At 38.6% G+C, this 7338-nt stretch overlaps 18 non-coding genes across 18 annotated transcripts; 4 read left to right on the top strand and 14 right to left on the bottom strand.

Moving 5' to 3' along the window:
• Nucleotides 1–71: 71 nt before the first annotated feature.
• On the bottom strand, nt 72–144 carry Trnar-ucg. The gene has a single exon. It is a non-coding gene; the product is annotated as a tRNA-Arg (tRNA).
• A 101-nt stretch (nt 145–245) lies between these two features.
• Trnal-aag lies at nt 246–327 on the bottom strand. Its single transcript has one exon. It is a non-coding gene; the product is annotated as a tRNA-Leu (tRNA).
• Nucleotides 328–676: 349 nt separating this feature from the next.
• Nucleotides 677–748, bottom strand: Trnap-ugg. The gene has a single exon. It is a non-coding gene; the product is annotated as a tRNA-Pro (tRNA).
• A 140-nt stretch (nt 749–888) lies between these two features.
• Trnay-gua lies at nt 889–995 on the bottom strand. The gene is made up of 2 exons: nt 959–995; nt 889–924 (listed from the first exon to the last, which is right to left on the bottom strand). It is a non-coding gene; the product is annotated as a tRNA-Tyr (tRNA).
• A 796-nt stretch (nt 996–1791) lies between these two features.
• Nucleotides 1792–1863, top strand: Trnap-cgg. Its single transcript has one exon. It is a non-coding gene; the product is annotated as a tRNA-Pro (tRNA).
• Nucleotides 1864–2252: 389 nt separating this feature from the next.
• Nucleotides 2253–2325, bottom strand: Trnar-ucg. Its single transcript has one exon. It is a non-coding gene; the product is annotated as a tRNA-Arg (tRNA).
• A 101-nt stretch (nt 2326–2426) lies between these two features.
• Trnal-aag lies at nt 2427–2508 on the bottom strand. Its single transcript has one exon. It is a non-coding gene; the product is annotated as a tRNA-Leu (tRNA).
• Nucleotides 2509–2857: 349 nt separating this feature from the next.
• Nucleotides 2858–2929, bottom strand: Trnap-ugg. The gene has a single exon. It is a non-coding gene; the product is annotated as a tRNA-Pro (tRNA).
• Nucleotides 2930–3069: 140 nt separating this feature from the next.
• Nucleotides 3070–3176, bottom strand: Trnay-gua. Its single transcript has 2 exons — nt 3140–3176; nt 3070–3105 (listed from the first exon to the last, which is right to left on the bottom strand). It is a non-coding gene; the product is annotated as a tRNA-Tyr (tRNA).
• A 797-nt stretch (nt 3177–3973) lies between these two features.
• On the top strand, nt 3974–4045 carry Trnap-cgg. The gene has a single exon. It is a non-coding gene; the product is annotated as a tRNA-Pro (tRNA).
• Nucleotides 4046–4434: 389 nt separating this feature from the next.
• Nucleotides 4435–4507, bottom strand: Trnar-ucg. The gene has a single exon. It is a non-coding gene; the product is annotated as a tRNA-Arg (tRNA).
• Nucleotides 4508–4608: 101 nt separating this feature from the next.
• On the bottom strand, nt 4609–4690 carry Trnal-aag. The gene has a single exon. It is a non-coding gene; the product is annotated as a tRNA-Leu (tRNA).
• A 349-nt stretch (nt 4691–5039) lies between these two features.
• On the bottom strand, nt 5040–5111 carry Trnap-ugg. The gene has a single exon. It is a non-coding gene; the product is annotated as a tRNA-Pro (tRNA).
• A 140-nt stretch (nt 5112–5251) lies between these two features.
• On the bottom strand, nt 5252–5358 carry Trnay-gua. Its single transcript has 2 exons — nt 5322–5358; nt 5252–5287 (listed from the first exon to the last, which is right to left on the bottom strand). It is a non-coding gene; the product is annotated as a tRNA-Tyr (tRNA).
• Nucleotides 5359–5982: 624 nt separating this feature from the next.
• On the top strand, nt 5983–6054 carry Trnaq-uug. The gene has a single exon. It is a non-coding gene; the product is annotated as a tRNA-Gln (tRNA).
• A 99-nt stretch (nt 6055–6153) lies between these two features.
• Trnap-cgg lies at nt 6154–6225 on the top strand. The gene has a single exon. It is a non-coding gene; the product is annotated as a tRNA-Pro (tRNA).
• A 564-nt stretch (nt 6226–6789) lies between these two features.
• Nucleotides 6790–6871, bottom strand: Trnal-aag. Its single transcript has one exon. It is a non-coding gene; the product is annotated as a tRNA-Leu (tRNA).
• A 350-nt stretch (nt 6872–7221) lies between these two features.
• Trnap-ugg lies at nt 7222–7293 on the bottom strand. Its single transcript has one exon. It is a non-coding gene; the product is annotated as a tRNA-Pro (tRNA).
• Nucleotides 7294–7338: the final 45 nt, after the last annotated feature.

The raw sequence follows: 7338 nt of genomic DNA on the forward strand, positions 1-7338 counted from the left end.
TTGTAGAATATATTTCTATTGCCATCAGGGTTGTATCATCAATTTACTAAAAGTGACTGTAAATATATAACTGATCGTAGCAGGACTCGAACCTGCAATCTTCGGATCCGAAGTCCGACGCCTTATCCATTAGGCCACACGACCATATTGTTGTTGTTGCATGAATTATTGAAATTTAAATTATCATGCCATGGTTCGCTCAAACATAATCTTTAAAGATAAGTTCTGTGTAGATTTGTAATGAATGGCAGCGATGGGATTCGAACCCACGCCTCCGAAGAGACTGGTGCCTTAAACCAGCGCCTTAGACCGCTCGGCCACGCTACCCTACTGATTCGGCAAACAGATGTTTCCCGGTGCGAAAAAAACGAAAATAAGTCTCCAATTACAACACGTGAATCAATCTGGTAGATTGGTTAGTAGCTTGGTTTGGTATTATCGTTGGACATGTAAATTATTCATTTTGTTTAACCTCTAGAGAGGTTCTTTAAGTTACAAATGGTTTAATTTACTTATTTTAAGGAACACAGAAAGCCAATGGTAAAGATTCATTAACTCGTTTTCAGAGAAATTCAAGACATATGGAAAAGTGTATCTACGGACAATAATCGATGATGCAAGTTTTCACATTTAAGTCACATGAATGATATTTCTATAATCGGTTTGGATTAACATTGGGCTCATCCGGGATTTGAACCCGGGGCCTCCTACACCCAAAGCAGGAATCATACCACTAGACCAATGAGCCACACATATTACAGACTATGTGTTGAGTTTAATTTTTAGTGTCTTGTAGCTTCTGACGTCATATTGGCCATCTTTAGCTGTAGCTGATCTCTCCTCACATTTCGAATCATTTATAGTTAGAAACATATGTGGTCAATCCATTCCTTCGAGCCGGATTTGAACCAGCGACCTATGGATAACTTATTATTTAATGCTAATACTGTTTTCGATTCTACAGTCCACCGCTCTACCAACTGAGCTATCGAAGGATGTTATTGATGGGCGGAAAATGTCAAATGTATATGTCTTTACATGAACGCGTCTAGAACACCATTAAGCATTGCGTAATATGACAAGGAACTTGAGAGGTTGGGTCGCAATCCGTCTTAAACATATTTGGCTGTTGGTTAAGCCGGGGATGAATTTTTCTCTTAAAACTCTTTTCCCTTTTTTAAGCTGCGTCCACAGGGGCACTTTTGCTACGCCTTACTAGGGCGTAACAAGCCCCTTCTTAAAGAATCCATCTTAAAGAAACGCATCCAGATTGCATTTGGGTACGTCTGAACCTTAGAGGTAAAATGGTTGTGCCGTGTTCGGGGGTTTAGAGTGAAAAAACCTTGTAGTCCTAGATAGCGGATTATTTATACTCTCTTATTATTTAAGCAAACAGCAATTTAACTCGAAAATCAAAGTTGTTGAAACAATTCCTAGTGAACTAAATTGTCTTTGGTCTCCATTGAAGAAACAATTCTAAATGTGTCAGTAAGCACTACTGTTTGTATTGAAAATTAAATGCTTTCATATTTAAAATGTTTAGCAGTTGTTTTCTACCATCCAAATGGTCGTGAGGCGTAATAGAATTTTTGCATTTTGACGTAGGCGAGCTGAAAACAAGGTTCCACGGTGTAATGGTTATCACATCAGACTTTGACTCTGATAATCTGAGTTCGATTCTCAGTGGAACCTCTAATTTTTAACAGTTTCACCCTTGTAAGGCCATTCAGTTTTGATGATAAGTAACAATGAATACTTTTTTATTATACGCGACTTATAAAACGCGTGAAAGGCTCATTGGTCTAGTAGTATGATACTTGCTTCGGGTGTAAGTGATCCCGGGTTCAATTCCCGGATGGGCCCGCGTTTTCTAAAATTTAAACTACTAGATTTACAAGTGATGTTCTTCTTTTTAATGAAAGATAAGAACGACGGTCAGCTGAGATCAAAGAAGAAACCAAAGTTCTATCTGTGCTAGTTCAGCAGGATTAAAATATGCCTAGCCGTTGCGTTTAGAAACCATCGTTGGGAGTGTCAAAGAAAACATCGAATGTTAAAGTCTTTGTAATGACCACCTTCCGAAGTACTTCTTTAACTCCCACCTTGGTATATGCCCTTGAAACATCGCATACAATTAGGAGCTAATTCAGGGGATAGTCAGGTAATAGCTCGATGGTAGTATTGTAGAATATATTTCTATTGCCATCAGGGTTGTATCATCAATTTACTAAAAGTGACTGTAAATATATAACTGATCGTAGCAGGACTCGAACCTGCAATCTTCGGATCCGAAGTCCGACGCCTTATCCATTAGGCCACACGACCATATTGTTGTTGTTGCATGAATTATTGAAATTTAAATTATCATGCCATGGTTCGCTCAAACATAATCTTTAAAGATAAGTTCTGTGTAGATTTGTAATGAATGGCAGCGATGGGATTCGAACCCACGCCTCCGAAGAGACTGGTGCCTTAAACCAGCGCCTTAGACCGCTCGGCCACGCTACCCTACTGATTCGGCAAACAGATGTTTCCCGGTGCGAAAAAAACGAAAATAAGTCTCCAATTACAACACGTGAATCAATCTGGTAGATTGGTTAGTAGCTTGGTTTGGTATTATCGTTGGACATGTAAATTATTCATTTTGTTTAACCTCTAGAGAGGTTCTTTAAGTTACAAATGGTTTAATTTACTTATTTTAAGGAACACAGAAAGCCAATGGTAAAGATTCATTAACTCGTTTTCAGAGAAATTCAAGACATATGGAAAAGTGTATCTACGGACAATAATCGATGATGCAAGTTTTCACATTTAAGTCACATGAATGATATTTCTATAATCGGTTTGGATTAACATTGGGCTCATCCGGGATTTGAACCCGGGGCCTCCTACACCCAAAGCAGGAATCATACCACTAGACCAATGAGCCACACATATTACAGACTATGTGTTGAGTTTAATTTTTAGTGTCTTGTAGCTTCTGACGTCATATTGGCCATCTTTAGCTGTAGCTGATCTCTCCTCACATTTCGAATCATTTATAGTTAGAAACATATGTGGTCAATCCATTCCTTCGAGCCGGATTTGAACCAGCGACCTATGGATAACTTATTATTTAATGCTAATACTGTTTTCGATTCTACAGTCCACCGCTCTACCAACTGAGCTATCGAAGGATGTTATTGATGGGCGGAAAATGTCAAATGTATATGTCTTTACATGAACGCGTCTAGAACACCATTAAGCATTGCGTAATATGACAAGGAACTTGAGAGGTTGGGTCGCAATCCGTCTTAAACATATTTGGCTGTTGGTTAAGCCGGGGATGAATTTTTCTCTTAAAACTCTTTTCCCTTTTTTAAGCTGCGTCCACAGGGGCACTTTTGCTACGCCTTACTAGGGCGTAACAAGCCCCCTTCTTAAAGAATCCATCTTAAAGAAACGCATCCAGATTGCATTTGGGTACGTCTGAACCTTAGAGGTAAAATGGTTGTGCCGTGTTCGGGGGTTTAGAGTGAAAAAACCTTGTAGTCCTAGATAGCGGATTATTTATACTCTCTTATTATTTAAGCAAACAGCAATTTAACTCGAAAATCAAAGTTGTTGAAACAATTCCTAGTGAACTAAATTGTCTTTGGTCTCCATTGAAGAAACAATTCTAAATGTGTCAGTAAGCACTACTGTTTGTATTGAAAATTAAATGCTTTCATATTTAAAATGTTTAGCAGTTGTTTTCTACCATCCAAATGGTCGTGAGGCGTAATAGAATTTTTGCATTTTGACGTAGGCGAGCTGAAAACAAGGTTCCACGGTGTAATGGTTATCACATCAGACTTTGACTCTGATAATCTGAGTTCGATTCTCAGTGGAACCTCTAATTTTTAACAGTTTCACCCTTGTAAGGCCATTCAGTTTTGATGATAAGTAACAATGAATACTTTTTTATTATACGCGACTTATAAAACGCGTGAAAGGCTCATTGGTCTAGTAGTATGATACTTGCTTCGGGTGTAAGTGATCCCGGGTTCAATTCCCGGATGGGCCCGCGTTTTCTAAAATTTAAACTACTAGATTTACAAGTGATGTTCTTCTTTTTAATGAAAGATAAGAACGACGGTCAGCTGAGATCAAAGAAGAAACCAAAGTTCTATCTGTGCTAGTTCAGCAGGATTAAAATATGCCTAGCCGTTGCGTTTAGAAACCATCGTTGGGAGTGTCAAAGAAAACATCGAATGTTAAAGTCTTTGTAATGACCACCTTCCGAAATACTTCTTTAACTCCCACCTTGGTATATGCCCTTGAAACATCGCATACAATTAGGAGCTAATTCAGGGGATAGTCAGGTAATAGCTCGATGGTAGTATTGTAGAATATATTTCTATTGCCATCAGGGTTGTATCATCAATTTACTAAAAGTGACTGTAAATATATAACTGATCGTAGCAGGACTCGAACCTGCAATCTTCGGATCCGAAGTCCGACGCCTTATCCATTAGGCCACACGACCATATTGTTGTTGTTGCATGAATTATTGAAATTTAAATTATCATGCCATGGTTCGCTCAAACATAATCTTTAAAGATAAGTTCTGTGTAGATTTGTAATGAATGGCAGCGATGGGATTCGAACCCACGCCTCCGAAGAGACTGGTGCCTTAAACCAGCGCCTTAGACCGCTCGGCCACGCTACCCTACTGATTCGGCAAACAGATGTTTCCCGGTGCGAAAAAAACGAAAATAAGTCTCCAATTACAACACGTGAATCAATCTGGTAGATTGGTTAGTAGCTTGGTTTGGTATTATCGTTGGACATGTAAATTATTCATTTTGTTTAACCTCTAGAGAGGTTCTTTAAGTTACAAATGGTTTAATTTACTTATTTTAAGGAACACAGAAAGCCAATGGTAAAGATTCATTAACTCGTTTTCAGAGAAATTCAAGACATATGGAAAAGTGTATCTACGGACAATAATCGATGATGCAAGTTTTCACATTTAAGTCACATGAATGATATTTCTATAATCGGTTTGGATTAACATTGGGCTCATCCGGGATTTGAACCCGGGGCCTCCTACACCCAAAGCAGGAATCATACCACTAGACCAATGAGCCACACATATTACAGACTATGTGTTGAGTTTAATTTTTAGTGTCTTGTAGCTTCTGACGTCATATTGGCCATCTTTAGCTGTAGCTGATCTCTCCTCACATTTCGAATCATTTATAGTTAGAAACATATGTGGTCAATCCATTCCTTCGAGCCGGATTTGAACCAGCGACCTATGGATAACTTATTATTTAATGCTAATACTGTTTTCGATTCTACAGTCCACCGCTCTACCAACTGAGCTATCGAAGGATGTTATTGATGGGCGGAAAATGTCAAATGTATATGTCTTTACATGAACGCGTCTAGAACACCATTAAGCATTGCGTAATATGACAAGGAACTTGAGAGGTTGGGTCGCAATCCGTCTTAAACATATTTGGCTGTTGGTTAAGCCGGGGATGAATTTTTCTCTTAAAACTCTTTTCCCTTTTTTAAGCTGCGTCCACAGGGGCACTTTTGCTACGCCTTACTAGGGCGTAACAAGCCCCTTCTTAAAGAATCCATCTTAAAGAAACGCATCCAGATTGCATTTGGGTACGTCTGAACCTTAGAGGTAAAATGGTTGTGCCGTGTTCGGGGTTTAGAGTGAAAAAACCTTGTAGTCCTAGATAGCGGATTATTTATACTCTCTTATTATTTAAGCAAACAGCAATTTAACTCGAAAATCAAAGTTGTTGAAACAATTCCTAGTGAACTAAATTGTCTTTGGTCTCCATTGAAGAAACAATTCTAAATGTGTCAGTAAGCACTACTGTTTGTATTGAAAATTAAATGCTTTCATATTTAAAATGTTTAGCAGTTGTTTTCTACCATCCAAATGGTCGTGAGGCGTAATAGAATTTTTGCATTTTGACGTAGGCGAGCTGAAAACAAGGTTCCACGGTGTAATGGTTATCACATCAGACTTTGACTCTGATAATCTGAGTTCGATTCTCAGTGGAACCTCTAATTTTTAACAGTTTCACCCTTGTAAGGCCATTCAGTTTTGATGATAAGTAACAATGAATACTTTTTTATTATACGCGACTTATAAAACGCGTGAAAGGCTCATTGGTCTAGTAGTATGATACTTGCTTCGGGTGTAAGTGATCCCGGGTTCAATTCCCGGATGGGCCCGCGTTTTCTAAAATTTAAACTACTAGATTTACAAGTGATGTTCTTCTTTTTAATGAAAGATAAGAACGACGGTCAGCTGAGATCAAAGAAGAAACCAAAGTTCTATCTGTGCTAGTTCAGCAGGATTAAAATATGCCTAGCCGTTGCGTTTAGAAACCATCGTTGGGAGTGTCAAAGAAAACATCGAATGTTAAAGTCTTTGTAATGACCACCTTCCGAAGTACTTCTTTAACTCCCACCTTGGTATATGCCCTTGAAACATCGCATACAATTAGGAGCTAATTCAGGGGATAGTCAGGTAATAGCTCGATGGTAGTATTGTAGAATATATTTCTATTGCCATCAGGGTTGTATCATCAATTTACTAAAAGTGACTGTAAATATATAACTGATCGTAGCAGGACTCGAACCTGCAATCTTCCGGATCCGAAGTCCGACGCCTTATCCATTAGGCCACACGACCATATTGTTGTTGTTGCATGAATTATTGAAATTTAAATTATCATGCCATGGTTCGCTCAAACATAATCTTTAAAGATAAGTTCTGTGTAGATTTGTAATGAATGGCAGCGATGGGATTCGAACCCACGCCTCCGAAGAGACTGGTGCCTTAAACCAGCGCCTTAGACCGCTCGGCCACGCTACCCTACTGATTCGGCAAACAGATGTTTCCCGGTGCGAAAAAAACGAAAATAAGTCTCCAATTACAACACGTGAATCAATCTGGTAGATTGGTTAGTAGCTTAGTTTTGGTATTATCGTTGGACATGTAAATTATTCATTTTGTTTAACCTCTAGAGAGGTTCTTTAAGTTACAAATGGTTTAATTTACTTATTTTAAGGAACACAGAAAGCCAATGGTAAAGATTCATTAACTCGTTTTCAGAGAAATTCAAGACATATGGAAAAGTGTATCTACGGACAATAATCGATGATGCAAGTTTTCACATTTAAGTCACATGAATGATATTTCTATAATCGGTTTGGATTAACATTGGGCTCATCCGGGATTTGAACCCGGGGCCTCCTACACCCAAAGCAGGAATCATACCACTAGACCAATGAGCCACACATATTACAGACTATGTGTTGAGTTTAATTTTTAGTGTCTTG

Source organism: Daphnia magna, linkage group LG4 (assembly GCF_020631705.1).
Source record: "Daphnia magna isolate NIES linkage group LG4, ASM2063170v1.1, whole genome shotgun sequence".
NCBI classification, from domain to species: Eukaryota; Metazoa; Arthropoda; class Branchiopoda; order Diplostraca; family Daphniidae; genus Daphnia; species Daphnia magna.